Source organism: Python bivittatus, unplaced genomic scaffold (assembly GCF_059951505.1).
Source record: "Python bivittatus isolate LINGU-HERP-01145 unplaced genomic scaffold, Pbiv_v1 ctg000020_np1212, whole genome shotgun sequence".
Taxonomy (NCBI): Eukaryota; Metazoa; Chordata; class Lepidosauria; order Squamata; family Pythonidae; genus Python; species Python bivittatus.
The window spans coordinates 38,980,538-38,998,799 of record NW_028277030.1 but is presented as its reverse complement, the minus strand read 5'-3'; the positions used below and the strand labels follow the sequence as shown (position 1 = coordinate 38,998,799).

Below are 18,262 nucleotides of genomic sequence, written 5' to 3'. Positions count from 1 at the left end.
TACAAATGAAGAAGAAAAGAGTCAAAGAAGTAAACAGTCTGCATTTTGATGTAGCTACAGACAACCAGGTTCATAGGGTGTGTGAGTTAAGTCAGGAACTAGAGCCAATGTCTGATCCAGTCCACATAAAAACCACATTTCAGGGAGAATCTGGGTCTAGACCTGGATAACCAGTCTAATCCAGGGTGACAAGCATTAACCCTGTGTGGTCCCTTTAACCATGACTGTGGTATTCCAGCTCTATGTATAGGCTAGTAACATAGCTGATGATGAAACATAAAAGATTCACATGCAAAGCTTTAATCAGTTTTCTCCTAGTTAAAGAAAAGAGAAGGAGAGAGAAGTTCTGAGAGGTATTTTTAGAAGGCAATGCATTGCTAATACACTGTGTGTGATTACAATACAGCAATGATTTCAGGAGACAGATGATCAGCCCAGGTGGATCCCTAAGGGAAAAAGGGAAACTAAAAGAGTCCAGAAGAAGTGAGCTCAGGTATTGGCTCAAGTATACCTTGACTCTGTTTCTGCTGAGTTAAAAATAATGGAGTTGTCCTAGTGTGTGTAAGTATGTATGTATGTATACATGCCAAGTCTGCATTTAGACAATGGCAAAGGGTAACATTTAAATATTTTCCCCATGCTGCTGTATTATTGTTGGTCACACAGTCAGCCAGATGTTTATACTAGGTTTGGAATTTTTATCCACTTATCGAGTCCTTCCCAAGGACCTGGGATAGGTAGATGTTGTTGTTTGGTGGTGTTAAAGGTATCATCTCAGGATATGTGCTGTTCTAAATAAAGCTGCCTTTTGCAATTGACTGATGGTGTGTTTGTCAATGCCAATGGTCTTCAAGTGGTACTCCAGATGTTTTGGAATTTGTCCCATAGCTGCACCCAGAACTGCACTGTTTCTTATTTGTCAAGTGTTGACTGGTTCATTGCAATCTCTCCATTGATGGATTGGTAGAAACATTTCTGATTTGACTGAAATTGGATATTCTGTCTATAGTGTGCAATTCAAGCTTCATACAGTTGCAAGAAAAAGTATGTGAACCTTTTGGAATTTCATGGTGTTCTGCATTAATTTGTCATAAAATGTGATCTGACCATCATCTAAGTCAAGAGTATTGACAAATATAATGTGCCTAAAATAATAACACAAAAACAATTCTGATCCTTCATGTCTTTATTGAGAACAACCATAAAAACCTCATAGTCTAGTGGAAAAAGTATGTGAACCCTTGAGTTGACCTCAAAAAAGCTAATTGGAGTCAGGTGTTAGCATACCTGGAGCCTTGTTAAGAAAATGAGTTTGGAGGTGGGGACTAGGGCTATGCTGACTGATAAAAAACACTGAAACTTTTTGAGTTTGCTCTGCACAAGAAGAATATGGTTATGCGAGCTATGTGTTGCCAAAAAGAGCTTTTAGAGGATCTATGATCAAGAGTTGTTGATTTACATAAATCTGGAAAGGGTTACAAAGTGATTTCAAAGACCTTAGAAATTCACCAATCTACAGTTAGGCAAATGATCTACAAATGGAGACACTTTGGGACTGTGGCTACTCTACCAAGAAGTGGGCACCCAGTCAAAATGACCCCAAGAGAAGACTCATCAATGAGGTAAAGAAATAACCCTGAGTGACAGCCAAAGATTTGAAGGCATCATTGGAACTGGCTAACATCTGTGTTCATGAGTGTACAGTTTGTAAAACATTGAACAAGCAGGGTGTCTGTGGCAGGACACCATGAAGGAAGCTGCTGCTTACTACAAAGGACATTGCTGCACGCCTGAAGTTTGCGAAAGAGCACATTGACACTCCACAGCGGTATTGGCAAAATGTTTTGTGGACTGATGAAACAAAGATTGAACTATTTGGAAAGAACACGCGGCACTACATCTGGTGTAAAAAGGGCACTGCATATCATCATGAAAACATCATCCCAACCGTAAAGTATGGCGGAAGAAACATCATGATTTGGGCCTGCTTTGCTGCATCAGGGCCTGGCCAGCTTGGAATCACTGAGGGGAAGATGAATTCCCAAGTGTATCAAAAAATTCTTCAGGATAATGTGAGAATGTCTGTACGTCAGCTGAAACTCTGTAGAAGTTGGGTGATGCAACAGGTCAATGACCCAGAACACCAGAGCAAGTCCACAACAGAATGGCTTCAGAAAAACAAAATCCACCTTTTGGAGTGGCCAAGTCAGAACCCAGACCTCAACCCAATAGAGATGCTATGGAATGACTTGAAGAGAGCCATACACATGAGACGTCCAAAGAATATGACAGAGCTAAAGCAGTTCTGCCAGGAAGAAAGGGCTAAAATCCCTCCTGAACGATGCGCAGGTCTGATCCACAGCTACAGGAAGTGCCTGGTTGAGGTTATTGCTGCCAAGGGGGAGTCAACCAGTTATTGATTCCAAGGGTTCACTTACTTTTTCCACTAGCATTTTGAAGGTTGAATGAGTGTGTTCAATAAAGACATGAAGGGTCAGAATTGTTTTTGTGTTATTATTTTAGGCACATTATATTTGTCAATACTCTTGACTTAGATGACAGTCAGATCACATTTTATGACAAATTAATGCAGAACATCATGAAATTCCAAAAGGTTCACATACTTTTTCTTGTAACTGTACCTGCTGATCTTTTTGGATATGGCTGTTATTTGTTGCTTTATTATTTCCAGTGCTTCCTTGATCTTGCTTGTTTCTAGGTGATATTTCTTGATCAGGCATTCTTTGGTCTTTTTGTTCTTCAGCTTCTTTTCTTTCATCTGTTCTAGCTTGCTTACATCTCATCTTAGCATGCTGATCTTATTTTCCAACCTGATCTTCCATTTTGGTGGTGCACTGTTTGGCTTTTTTTCTTGTTTGTTGATGTTGCATCCAAGGTATTCAGTTATAACTGCAACTGTGCTGTGCATCAGTTGGTTTGTTGCTTGCAGTGAGCTGGTGCTTATATTTGATATTACAGTATTGGCATTATTTAATACTTGTGCTAGCTTTTTCTTTGTAACAAGCTTCAATGCAGGCAATCTTATTCTGTTGTTTTTGTGCTGTTCTAGATGCTCAGTTGTTGTTGTTGTTGTTATTTTCCTATACACTGACTCATACTTAGATCATGAATCCAAATTAGATATTATAACTTCAGAACTTTTTGCAACATGAACTCCAGAAAGATAGGAGTCCTAAAATGGATCCCCAGCATTGAAACATGAATTCCAAGGAAGTCCTTCTATTGGTGCAGTCAGATAAATGGTTATCTCAGATGAGTAGGGTGGAGCTGGGAAGACATGAACAATACCTGCAGCAGGAAGGTCTCTTGCATAAAAGAAACCATCAGCAACATTAAAATATACAATCCTTTAACTGATCAAAGATAGCATAGCATGGAACTTACATCAAACTCAAACTCTAAATCTCCAGAACAATGCTAAGACAACTTGCTCCATCTGTCTTACCTGCAGAATTACAAACTATGATTTTGAATTCTGGCTACTGAATTCTGAGTAACTGGGATATCATCTTCATATCCTGTTGATACCAGAACCCTGGGCCTAATTTTCTCCTTGTGTTTGTACCATCACCTATTGTTAGAATGATCAGAACATAACTGGATAAAGTAGCAGCAGGACCATTCTGGTGGTTCCATAAGGCTGTAGCAGAGGCAGGGATGAGAATGGACATCCCATTTGTTCTGCCATAGAACTAGGCTGACTTTACTAGTTTTCTCCTTCCTTCCTTCCTTCCTTCCTTCCTTCCTTCCTTCCTTCCTTCCTTCCTTCCTTCCTTCCTTCCTTCCTTCCTTCCTTCCTTCTAGTTTTTAATCTCAGAGGCAGGATTTATATATAACTCTTTTAGAAGCCTTTTTGGGTACGGAATAAGCTATAAATACCTTACAGTCATAAATAAATAAATCTAATAAATATTTACTAAATATGTCTTGTGATTTTCCTAACAGAAATATTTTGCAAAAACCCATCTTTCAGCAGGTTTCCCTTCTACATCTGACAATAGGTATGCACCCCCATTCCCTTTATGGCAGAGAATTCTACTGAGAGATAATAGTACAAGTCTGTTCATTTTTAATCTCCTGTCATCCTCCATATTAAACTCTTATCTTTCAAACAAGAGAAAAATATTAGTCTTATCCAATATGTTGTAAAGATGATTGAGTAGGTAGCAGATGATGAAGGAAGTACTGTAAATAATTTTAGCATTCAGTTGTCATTTTTAGATTTCATATTCAAAGGAATAAATGAATTAAGGAAATAATTAAAGATCATGCTACACACACATGCACACACGTGGAAAACTGATAACAGAGAAATGACCATTCTGCATTTGTTTTTTATGATCAATATTGCATCATTAATCTTCAATACTTATTGTAGTATTTATGTCTAGGAAGATCTTACCAATTCTTCATAAGCTGCAGCCATTCAGAGCATTTATTTAAAGGAATGCTTGACTCTGCTTGCAATTCAGAACATCAGTTGAGGACATAAAGAATGCAAATTATATTGTAAAAGTTACATGCACAGAAAGCAGCTACCAATAAATACAACTGCAGAAAGCTTGTAATATGATATCTGCATTTATCACATAGGGGAAAAAAGTCCAAATAATTACCTGAAATTGGGAAATGGGGGAGTTGCCTTATTTTCATGGATTAGAATAGAAGCAGCTAGTTGAATACAAAGAAATCAGCAAAGAAGTGCAGATGTCACTGCTGTAAAGTATAGATTAAAAATGGACTGTGAGACCCAGTTTCATATAGTGGTTAAGGCACCAGTCTGGGGACCAGGAGTTCTAGTCCTGCCATAGGCCCAAAGCCAGCCTGGTGACTTTGGACCAGTCACTCTCTCTCAGCCCTTCCATTTCACAAAATGTTGCCAGAAAAAACTGCAGGGACTAGTCCAGGTAGGTGCCAGGACTCAACACTGACTTGAAGACACAGAAAATGTTTAAAAAGAATAGATGCTTTTAAAGATGCATTTCCCTTTCCTTTCCTTTCCTTTCCTTTCCTTTCCTTTCCTTTCCTTTCCTTTCCTTTCCTTTCCTTTCCTTTCCTTTCCTTTCCTTTCCTTTCCTTTCCTTTCCTTTCCTTTCCTTTTCTTCCCTCCACCTTCATTCAGATTCATTCCTTATTTCCTCTTCCCTTCCTTTCCCCATGCAACCCACCCCTCTTTTTCTTTTAATCCTTCCTTCTTCATTCTTTGGGATGGAAGGAAGGATGTACATATATCAAGTAGAGAATGGTGGAGATATGCAGTGGGGATCAATTTTGTAGGCCATTCATTTTAATTAATAGTCCTTTCTTCAATAACTATTTCCTGTTCTGTTCCTACCCTAGAAAAAAACCTGGCCTCTATAGGGTACATATACGCACCTGCATGGCTTCTCTCTGTAATTTTTGGGCAGGTGGGAAGTCTCCAGGACAGGTTGCCTGAGTTGGCGACCTGAAATTGATAAAATGGGGAGACTGGGCATTTCACAGGATTTTTGTCTGCATTTATAGAGGTATTTTTCAGCCTATTTTTGTTGTTGGGGGTGTCAGGGGCACATTAAGTTGTTAATATGTCAAGTTGTTAATATGTCAAATTACTTGGAGGAATAATACAGCTGCTCTATGTCTTTGGGAGGTATGAAAAAAAGACAAAAATATTGGATTTCAGCAATATGGTTTAGGAAGTTCTGAGCTGTGTTTGGAAAACTGGAACTGCAGGCAACCTCAGCCATGAACTGGTTCTTCCGTCCTTTAGGTGAAAGTTATCTTCTTTTTATCTTATGTGATGTCCCTTTTGATTCCCCACTCGGTCCTGTTCATGTCTGCCATTTCTCCTCTTTTGCTATGCAACCCCTGCACTCATCCTCACAATCTTTGCTGCTCATCCATCTGACTTTCTTCTTTAATATATCTTGCAAGATGTCTAATTTCCCCAGTCATACTAAATTCCATCATATTCTAAGCAAACAAATAATTATCTGTCTGGATGGGAGTTCACTGGAGTCTGGCTTTTTCTTCCTAAATAGTGAAGGCAAGCACAGAGACAGAGGAACATACCCAGAAAAGCAGCATTTGTCAGTTTCCTGAAAGCAAATGATAACTTGACTTTATTAACTGTAAAGTGACTTTAAAAAATAATAAAAGCCAGGTGCAAGCATTTTTATTAATTAACTAATTAAATATAATTGTTACCTTTTCTTCATGAGCTCAAAGCAGCCTACATAGGGAGTTCTTTCTATTCTATTCATCTCCACACTAGGAGGTAGTTTGGGCTGAGAATGTATGATTGGTCCAAAGTCACCCAGTGACTTTTCATCACTGAGGATGGATCTGAACCAGGATCTCACCAGTCCTAGTCCAGCATCTTAATCACTATGCCAGACTGGATCTATATCTTTTCCTTCCTTCCTTCCTTCCTTCCTTCCTTCCTTCCTTCCTTCCTTCCTTCCTTCCTTCCTTCCTTCCTTCCTTCCTTCCTTCCTTCCTTCCTTCTATATGGCACCCATCTCATGACTCTGAGTGGCCCACAACTTTAAAATAAAGATACATGCAATTGCTAAAAAATAAACCAAAAATAAAACACACACAGCTGCCAGAGAATCACAAAAAACCCTCAGCACAGCCAGGATATGAGCTCTATTACATACCTGGGGCCTCAGTCTCAAATACAGAACCAGGGCTTCAGGGCCTTATGAAATATTTACTTGTATTTACTTGTATTCTAATCATAAAATTCCTTCTCTAACTGCTTATATTCCCAAATAAAGAATTAATCTCAACCGTGGGACATGAAAGTAATATGCCAAATGGTCACACTAATTGGAGATGATGGGATTAATCTACCACATTAGGAAAGCTACAAGAGAGACACTGTTCTGCTGGTGAATGGACCATACTAACTTTACGCTCCAACTTCATCCACCGCTCCCACCCCCACCACCCCCATACTTCCATCATGTCACTTGAGGTCTTTCTTCTCTTTCCTTCGCCTCTTCCCTCACTCCAGGCCAGGCTATTATTTTGCCTTAACAAAGCAGTGAGTCAAGCAGGAACGTGAACCACAGGTCAAAACAACATGTTTTATTCAGATTGATTCATGTAGACAGTTCACATTTGTGTGTGTATTTACAACACCACAGTCATATGGAGGTACTATAAACTGATTCACATGATTAGAACTCGATGACAAAATCTGGCTTTCAACCATACACTTGCTGTATGGTTGACTGAAGCAGGTGACAATCTTATTGTCAGGAAAAGAAATAAAATAAGTACCCCTTCCTGAATGTCCTCTTTCCCAAGTCCTTCTCCAGTGGATTCTCCTCCTTTTTTACTGGGTGAAAACTGTTTTGATTTGCTGCTTCATTATGGAACGCTGAAAAGAGGAGTCACCACCTCCCAACCTAGTGCATCATGTTATTCATACCCCACCTTTTTCTCCCATTTGGTTTGGCATTTGTGTGGCACAGGGGTGGCACCCAAATGACAGGAAGACTGCAGGCATGAGGAGCTAGAGGAGGGAAGCCTTCCGCAAAGGAAAGACTGAAGAGCATTCAGGCAGATTATGCCAAGAATCATTTGTCTAGCTCTTTTGTTGTCAATTAAATGCTACAATCCCTCCCTCTGCCCTCAGTTCATTTATTATGTACCCCCGCTTTGCTAACCTTTTCCTTCCCAGCTAGCTTATATGCAATTTATCAATTTCATGTCTGCAATTAAAAAGGATCCAGACAGTTGGGTTATTTTAAATAGCTTTGACTCTCCCCTTTATCACATAGTTTTGTCTGCCCATTGCAAACTGTTGCATATTTGACTTCAAGCTTGTTAAAGTGGCTTCCTTTGAAGCCAGCGGAGTATCTCGGGGCACTGTAGGAGAAGGCACACATTAAAAAGAATTGGAGCGGTGGATTTTCAGCAGGCTGGCTGGCAGTAGGCAAATTAAGGCAAATGGAAAACAAAGCAAAGCCAATTCTGGTTTGCAGTCTGAGTGGCAATGTACAGCCAGCACTAACATGAAGCAATAATCACAATTCACGCTGAGGAGGAGCAATGAATGGCCTGAGTGGTGTTGTTTAATAACAAACACATTAAAAAAAAAGAATTCAATACAAAATTTACTTCATTATTTCAGTCTAGGTTAATGGGACTGATGTGTAAACTGCTGGAAAACGCACGAGAAAAAGTCTATCTTTGTATTATGGTTATAGAGCAAATTCAATGTACGTGCTGTTAAACTTATTTGTGAATTTGCATTCATTTCATCCTGAATGTCAACTTGTCCTCATTATCTTTTGCTCTCAAACTGAGTCACACACTGACATGGCACTGTGCCAAGATGTAAATGCTGCCTTTAGGACTTCTTCTAATTTCTCACCTTTGTCTGCCTCTTGTCTTCTCTGTCATAACGATGCCCTGAGCCTTTTTCTCAGGGTGTTTACTAGAGTTGCAATCTCCTTTGAAAAAATATTAACTTGGAACCATTGATGTTTTAATGGCAGCATGATTGAAAGCAGAGAAGCACATGGCACAAGTATTCAAGAAGAAAAGAAATCTCAGATCAGATCCAACCGAGGAACATGGCCAACTTGCACAAAACAATGTTGTTTACACAAGGGTTTGACTCGTGCATGCAAAGGAACAACAGAACTGTCAGTTGAAATGAGACTGCAACTTTATTTCCAGGAAAGGGGAAAATGGCAAGAGGATGATTTTCATATTTTTTTTGTCTTTGGGAACTAGCAGCCATATTTACATGAGTTTACATAACTAGGATTACAGTTATGTAATTCTAGTAATGTAAGTTCACGAGAAGGCTTTTCTTGTCAGCAGCACCTTTGCACAAATCAGCTGGTGCCCCCTGTCTTACTCTGTGCCTACTTGGACACGAAAGTATTTGTATATGTTTTTTCTTGGATCTTCCTGAGACATTCTCTATAAATATTGTTGCTGATATCACCACTCTAGCTTATTTGATATTATCATACCATAATGATCTAAGTTTGTTGTTCAACAATAGCTGGACTCCACAATGACTGTTAAATTTGATGGAATCTAGGGAGGGAGGGACAATAACTTTGTGAACCTTAAACATTTGGATTCTGGCTTCAGTTTTTCATACCTGACCTCAGTGAATCTTAAGCAAGTTTAGAAAAAAGACATACTGAGTGCAGCTTGAATATTGATGTAAGATGGACATTCACTTGGGCATCCATAGGATAAGCAAATGATGACAGAGGTATGATGATATTATCATGCAAATACCACGACATATGTACTTGCATCAGACATCATAAAGCAAGTATGTAATTGTATCAGTTGTCTGATTATGTCATCCATGTAGTTTCCTTGGCAATAATACAGAAGTGGATTATCACTGCTTGTCCCAGATGTCTTTTTCAACTTTCAGTCTAGCCTATTCTCTTGGAAGTTTCAGTATCTGCTGAGCCTATTGACAGATATAATCTCTATATGTCTTTACGCACAAACATGTATGCATATTGCTGATATATGGGATGAATTGCAATAGAAGTTTAAAGAGTAGTAATGACAGGCCCTTCACAGTTGCTAATGGGATGTTCTTTCCCCATTCAACAGGTAATGGATGATATCTTGATGATTTTTAACTGTATTTTTAATTGCTTTAGTATGCAGAAAGAAAGAGAGAGGAAAAACAGTACAAAAAGGAACATTAGAAACAGAAAAAAAGACTCTCTCTCTCTTTGGGACATCTCCATTTTTAAGCAAAACACTAAACCTTGACCACATGGAATAATATTGATTCCATGGCAGGACAATCCTAGGAAAAGGTGTAGCTGCTTCAATGTGTTGTTGACTAGTGCTACATTCAAGCTCCGTTGCCCTTAGAAGCACCATGTGGAGACCGGATCCAAAGCACTGCACAGCCATAATGAATGGGGAGATTTGAGAGGGTGTGCTTGTGCCTAGTGCTTGGAATGAGGCTGCCACAATACCATAGTTTTTTTTTTCTTTTTTCTTTTATCAATCACTACAGCAGGCTGTGGAAATTCCATTTCCTTCCTTTCCTTTGATCAATTCATCCATGGCATTCTGTGGGTTAAACATATTGCTTCCAAGTCCATATCAACGACTTCTGTACTTCTGAAGTGATGGTATTGAAATAATCAGACTTTTTATTATCCTGTTATTGGCCCTATTAAGAGGGCCATAAGTTCATGTTTCATTGTGATAAATCATAAAAACAATGGGATGCTCAGTGCTATTTAACTGAATTTAATCATAATTAAATAAGTGTGTGTATTTGAATACTGTAAATGTTCATATGGAGCATGTGTGTGCATATGCATAAAACACACTGAGCAAATTTTAATTTTGTGCACCATAGATGTTTTAATTCTGTATTCTAGTTATGGTTGCAACCACCAGGACTCCTGGTAGATGATCATGTTATAGAATTTTAATGATTACAAATCGTTATATAATATCTATATATCTATACATTTACAGTTTGTATAGTTTTTAGTTTGAAGTAGAAAATTTTCTGCATTGATTTATCACAATTTCACTACAGGCTCCATGTTGGGCAATTTGGAGACTACTATGCCAGCCTTCCCTTACCACTACTATCTCTTTCTTGACCACATGGAATGAATACACATTTAAAAATATTGTGGGCAAACCTTTGAAGCTACTTGCTAAAACTTTGCAGGTTAAAGCCCTCTAAAGGGTCTATCATGGCCAAGGGCATTCACAAAAGAGATAAGGCAAGCAGGTGACAAAACATGTCATGGCATCATGATGTGAACCTTGTGACTTACATACTTGCATATGACATGAGGATACAATAGAAGAAGTAGCGGTTGCACTGTGATGTCACAATGCACATTTTGTCATTTTCAAGTCAACACTGTTTGTACCAGATTCCTATAATTATATCATTTTATCCCATTCTGCCAAAAATGAAGCAGCTGTAGGCCTTTTTATGCTTGCCCATTATAGCCTATGGTTAAATCTTTTATTGAACTATTTTTTTTTTTTGTCTGCGCTCAGTCATTACGGACCCTGCAGTGACTGCTTGGATGAGTCCTTGCAGTTTTCAAGGCAATTGTTTCAGAAGTGGTTTGCCAGAGCCTCCTTCCTAGAGCAGAGCCCAGCTGGCGAGCGCAGGAGGCGGGGTTTCTGTTGCTTCGCACCCTTTTTGGGCGAGCACGGTTTCGCGCTTACCGGCAACTGCTCCCGACTCCCGTGCAAGCGCCACCAGCATTTTTCCTCCCACCGGAGTGAGGGTACCCATTTATCTACTCACATGAGTTTTCGACCTGTTGGGTTGACAGGAACTGGGGAGGAAACAGGAGCTCACCCTGTTTAACGCGAAGGCTGGACTCGAACCGCCGAAGCGTCAGCCATTTCTGGCCAGCAACTTTCAGTGTCATTAAGCCGCTGCGCCACCCCAAACTGAATCTTATTGCCTTCAAGTCTGAAATCTGCAATCTGAATAATTTTTCTCCACTTTTGAATCTCAAATTCAAATTGTCCCTGGCCACCCCCCTAAACTGCATCCAAATGAAGGAACTGAATGCCTGATCTAATTACACATCCCTTCATGGTAATCCTTTTTATAAGCAGGACTGAACATATTTTCACTTCTGAAATCATAAGAATGTTGATTAGACACTGGCAGCTATTCCTAGGAATGGACTAGTTGAGATGCTACTGAATCTGGAAAGCCATTCCATGTGTGCAATTACTAAGCACCTGAACTTGTCCTAAAATTCATTTTAAAGTGATCACACCAAGTTTATGCTTTTGTTTGTCAGAAGATTACTATATTTCAAAATAACAATCAAATCAAATCTTTATTGCAGTCATAGACCAGCATATTCAAAATACCATGTTTGGTAAAGTTTTCTTGAATGGTGTGTAATAGTATACTCAGGGAAAATTGGCACACCGGATAGATTAAATGACTCAGTAATTGTCATAAACACTTTGCAAAGAAAGATAAATTTCCCCTCTCTAGACTAATATTGTTTTATTACATGTATGTTAAGGTTGCTATAATTTATTTCCGTAGGCTTATAGAATATTTGTACTCAAACAAAATAAAAAGGAATTGGAATGCCTAAATCCTTTTATATAGAAGGGGGAATTCTTTTTAATACCAACAAAGCTACATTGCTTACTGAGATTACAAATATATTTTACCAAATTGACTGCTATAGTACAAAGCAGAATTCAGTATTATTCTTATGTTTCAAGAAACAGTTCGGTAGTATGGTTTTCTTTATGATTTGTACAAAATTAAATCTAATATCACTCATCATCAAATAACAGTAGCGGTAAATAGAAGGTGAAGAATGGATGAAATTTTTGGAAGTAGTGATAAGGAACATCTATAATAACGGCCTATATTATGATAGTCTGGAGATATTTTTGAAAGAAAGAAGTTAGTCTGTTGTGTTGCACATAATAAATAGATAGGTTGCACTCTTTTTCTTTCCTTGGATGTACCATTTGTTGGCAGGATTTAGTGATTAGAACTGTGCAGTGATTCATCATCACAAAATTTAATCAATGATCTGTTATGCTGGCTTTGCAAATAAATATAATATATGAGTATTAGCTTTTTAGCAGCTCCCAGAAACTCTCTTATGCACTCTAATTTTATTATATTTCACTGGGACTATGATTATTTTTAAAGTCTAGATATGGAGCAAAAATATATACTAAAGGTGCACAGTACTAGAATGCTTGTGTGAGAGAAGGAGATGAGAGAGAGAGAGAGAGAGAGAGAGAGAGAGAGACTTAGTAAACATCCTGATCTAGGTAGAGTAAGAAAAGAGAGATTACAGGAATATTAAAGAACTCATTGGCTTCAATTTTGGCAAAAGTACTTCTAATTCAGTCCACAGCTCTAATCAGAAATATACTGCATAATGCAGTGGTTGAAATTGCAGTTGAAAATGTTGTGGTTCCTATTCAGAGGCTGTAGGGTCAATCATAGTGGTTCTTTAATTTACTCAAAGCCTTGTTTATTGTTTGAAGTTGAATTCTTTCCATGATTTATGTTAGTTCAAGAGCTTCAAAACCTTTGTCTTCTTGATCAAACTGCCATGGCTTCTTCTGTCTGATCTTTCAATCACCCATCCTTCACTTGCCATCTGGTAATCTGGGGTTCTGATCACTGTAATGGGTGGTTCTTGTTTTCTTGGTAACATGTATCAACTGCTGCATATGACAGAGAGGGGCTGATATATATATATATATATTATTGAAATTTTAAAATTACAGAGTTAAAAGTTAGAAATGAAAAAGAAAATGAAAAATACAAATTATAAGGAAAAGGAAAAGAAAATGTGAGATAAAGTAAAAGAAAAGAAGAAAAATAGATAGCTTCCAATCTATCTCTGGTCTTGAGAATAGTAAGAGTGTCATAGGTGCTAGTTTTTAATGCATTAAATAGGAATAATTCTTTGTCAAAACATATCCCATTACATTTATAATCTAATCTTCAAATCCCCATGTAAGTTTCGCCCCGCCTGCATTTTGCAAATAGTCCATCAATGGTTTCCATTCCTTAAGGTAATAATTATTTGATTTTTCTTTTAATAAACAAGTCAGTTTATCATTTTCTGCCATTTCCATCAGTTTTAGCAACCATTCTTGTATTGTTGGTAGTGTCTGGGTTTTCCAAAATTGTGCATACAAAAGTCTTGCTGCGGTAATCATGTATTGAGTAATTCTGATAAGATGCTTTCTGATTTGAAAGTCCATTATCCCCGAGAGGGGCTGATAAAGGGCTGATTCCTTTAGAGGTCCTTCTGTGAGTGCTTTTCTTTTCAGAGGTTAACCAGTTAGCTGCCTGGGATGGAGCCTTGATTCTGACAATGCCCAGTTATGGAGCATTCTCACTAAGGATGGTTTTGGAGCTGGGGTGATGGTTGGTTCTGATCTAGCTCCAGTTCAGGCACACAGATAAAAATAGTTCATTTCTTTGTGTTATTATCACAAATCATGAATGGTTTCTACCAGAACTTCTTGGGGGATTGGGAGGTGATAGTATAGACCTTCTGATTTTTGGGAGACTGTCTATTTTGCCTATTTAAAACTGGCAGCTGTTCTGAGAAATTTTAAATTTGGCTGAGATGCAGATGTTTTAAATAAAATATCCCAGGAGTCAATTTGTTGGAGGGAAAAAAAAAAGGTTAAGACCATATGGAATTGGTTTAGGGTTGGAAGAAATTACCTATGTTTGCAAGTTGCAGGTAGGCAATCCATAGTCCTCAGCCTTTATAAGGCTTCCAGTCAGATTTTTGACAAGGGAAAACAGCAGAAGAACCTATAGATTCTCTTACTATTATAAAAAAGACATTCCTATCATTGCCACCTCAGATTGTGATCTGGCAACTTAATCAGTGCTACCTGTTCTAGAAAAGAATTTGACTGTGTTCCTTATTTTAATTTAAATGAATTATTAGCTTGGTAGATCAAGGAATGCTGCACACATAGTGTATCTGGAGATCACAAAGCTTTTAACAGACTGCCTCATGATATTCTTTCATAACATGTTAAAATAGGGGTTAGATGATACAACTGTTCGATGGACTCATTGTAGCACTGAAAGAGTGCTCACAAATAACTCCATTTCAGCTTGGAGGGAGTGCCACAGGGCTCTGTCGTGAGCCCTCTGCTATTCAACATTTTTATTCATGGCTTAGATGAGGGAGTTGATGGGACACTTATAAAATTTGTAGCTGACACAAAAGTTGGGATGGTGGCGGTGGCTAATGTTTTAGATGAAAGAGAGAAAGTTCAGGACGATCCAGACAGGCTTATATAACTTATTCTTTTCAGCTCACCCCTCAAGATTTGTAACATTCTGTATCTGGGTAGAAAATTGCAAGGCTACGTAAGGCTATGGAAAAATATAAGGAATAGAATGGGAGAGGCCTGATTTGGGAACAGTGCATATGAAAGGGACCTGGGTGTCCTTGTCAACCACAAGTTAAACATGACTCAGCAGTGTGATGCAGCTGTTAAAAGGCAAATGTTATTTTGGGATGTGTTCACAGGAGAAGGTCCAGAAAATAACTGTTCCATTCGACTTGGTTCTGGTCAGACCTCATTTGGAGTACTGTATCCAGGTTCAGGCCAGACTTCAGGAGAAAATTCCTAACTGTACAAGCTATCAGCCAGTGGAACAGGCTGCCATTTGATACAGTGGGTTCTCCTTCACTAAACATCTTCAGAAGCTGGGTGGTCAACTGTCAGAAATGCACTAGTACAGAGTTTTCATATTCAGAAGTTGATAGACATCTGGGAGAGACTAAGGGAGAAAAAAAGTTAACTTGAACACAGCCAATAATTCTCTAGAATTAAAATTATATAGCCCCATTTCAAAAGTTTTGTGTCATGTATCTTTCACATTTTGCTATAACTTTTGGAACCCTTTGCTTTTGGCTATGTTTTGGTAAGAAATTGGGCTACATTTTTGGTGGGGAAAATGGGACATAAATTATGTAAACAAATACTTGTAATTTGCTGTACATTATCAACATTTTCTCTGGTTTCAGTTGCTGAAGGGAGATAATTGTACTAAGAGGAGCTATTGTGCACACTATACATACAATGGGGCACATCAGATTGCAGAAAAATGCAGATGGAATCTCAAAATCACCTGAGAGAGAGAGAGAGAGAGAGAGAGAGAGATTTTATGGCCAGTAAATAACCCTGGTAGAAATGTGAGAATTGGTGGACATGGTGGAGAATTGGCAATAAAATGACTAAACAAAGTAGCTGTTTAGATTTCTGCATGCAGGAAGAAAATCTGCAAAAATAATCAAAGGAGTCCTTATGAGGAGTAGTTGCAAAATTATCAAGTCTTTTTCCCCCTTTTCTCAAGATACATGCTAGCTGGCTGCAGCATAAGCGCTGGAAAGCAAGGTGAGGGGAGAATTCTTCCAAATGTGGAAATGGAAAGCTCCATAAAGCCAAAGCATTTCAAAGAAAGGATTAGTTTTGCTATAGTTTCAAATGTACCACAGCTGAAACAGAAAGAAATCTTAAACTTTGCCAGTGTTGTACCATCACCAATATCAGAAGTTGGCTAATGACCTGGCAGGGAGTTTTTGTGCAGAAGTCTGGATGGCTAGCTGCTCCTTAGCTGTCAAAATCTTTTAGTAGATGCACTGTCTGTTTTAGTAGCCTCTAGTTATAACGGTGTTGTGAAGGTTGTATTTTCCTGGGGACTTCCAGGCTGAAATCCACAAGGGTTGTACCCATCTGGATCTGTAACCATGGCAAATTCAGTTATAGAAGATCATTGCTGAAGATAATTCTTTATTTCCCCCATCATCCATATCTGCTCTTGGGTCTCTACAGTATGTAAATGTGTAGGTACACACATCCATATAGATATGAATACATACTGTAGATGCATATGCATATACATAACAAGAGGAAAAGTGCCCTGAAATACAATCACAGGTTAATTCATTAAATTTGAAAACAGGTAATAGATTCCTGGGGCAATTTCAGTAGAGATGGAAGACACTGTCAGAACAAGAGATACTGCAATTGTACCTCTTTCCCTTGTATTATTTACACTGAATTTAGACCCTGAGTACAACCAAGTAAGATTTGTGAACATCACTGCCACATTACTGATAGAAGAAACACTCAACCTGGGTTTGTATCCTGCTGTCCACAAGCAGAAAAAAACATGTCCATTAGAAACAGATCAAAACAAAACAAAAATGGTATAAAAAGAACTAGGCATTAAAATGCCTAGAAAAATAAGAAAACTCTTATGGCTTGCTGCCAAAATAAGAAAAGCATCTAGGTGTCATCATTCCAATGACAATTTTGAAGGAGAATAGTAGTGGGATAATGCTGGATGAAATCTTCCTGTTTATTCATGGAACTTTTATTTAGCAGAGCATAGGAGTGGAGGAATAGCACCAGCCCCATTAAGAGTATCTAGAAACAGATGTTTAAGGTATAAAAGGGCAAGGGCAGTTTATTGAGGAAATTTCTTACGATGATAAAAAGTATGATTTGGAAAATCTGCACCTCTGAGCTTTCAGACCTCAGGGTGAGAGAAAGAAGAGAAAGAAGAAGAAATATTTGGTTCTCCCTGTAGGAACTAGGCTAAACCAAGGAACCTATGCATCTTACAATTTGGAAAAAGCAGAGTAGAAAGAAAGAGAGGAACAAATATGGAGTCCCTGGCTTGCTGCTCTTCTAATAGTCCTGGTAGTCAATAGGATAACAAATGAAGACAGGTTATGTTTCTGCAGCTGTTACTCCAATAGATATGAACATATCATACATATGAACCTAAACTTCATCTTGATCATCATATATCCAGACTAAGTTTAGATAGGGTTTTTGTGTGCAAAGACCTCCTGGCTGACCTGAATTAAGAGTTCAAACAAACCCAGTGTGAACCTGAAGCTACTTTTGGCACTAAAATAATATTGTGTCTCATATTCAATCATAGTTCTGCACTCATAATGTTATATATCCACTCAATGGTTTTATTTTCCTCAAGTAAACTTAAAAAAAACAGGGAGTTTGTGAAGCAGATTTTGTAGCTTGCCATTTAAAGAAAGCATCAATTATAAAAAACACAATTTTGTTTTAATGACTTTGCATCAATGCAATGCTTGAAGCTGCTAACATATGCTAGAAACAGGTTTTCTGTTTTTAAAAAGGGAAGGAAGGAAGGAAGGAAGGAAGGAAGGAAGGAAGGAAGGAAGGAAGGAAGGAAGGAAGGAAGGAAGGAAGGAAGGAAGGAAGGAAGGAAGGAAGGAAGGGAGAATATATATTGAGCATAGTGACATTTGACCAAAAAGTACAAAGTACAATAAAAGTACATCTGTGAGAATATAATGGTAGAAAAAATTACTCTTTTCAAGAATTTGTATCTATTAGGAGATAAAAATCTAAAGTGAACTGACTATTTTATTCATCCTAGATTTTGAGATTTGGAAGGAAAAAAGCAAGAAGTTGTTACGTATGGGGAAAAAATATGCTAGAACAATCCTTATATTTCTGAACTGGACGTGTGCACTCAATAGTAAAATCACTATTCTTGAAAAACCTCGTACATTACTTGACAGCTGGTTAGATGGCACCCTTGACAACTGTTCTGGTTAATCAAGGGTGTAAATGCAGCTATTGCTTTGGTGTTCCATGGCAATCATTTCCAATTCTTTCCTTAACATCAGCACATTACAGGTAAAAGTGTCTTGATTTCTGAGACCCC

General features: G+C 38.2%; 1 protein-coding gene across 1 annotated transcript in view; it reads left to right on the top strand.

Moving 5' to 3' along the window:
- EYS (EGF-like photoreceptor maintenance factor) overlaps positions 1-18,262 on the top strand; it is a 507,483-nt gene that overhangs the window by 387,958 nt on the left and 101,263 nt on the right. The window lies entirely within an intron of this gene.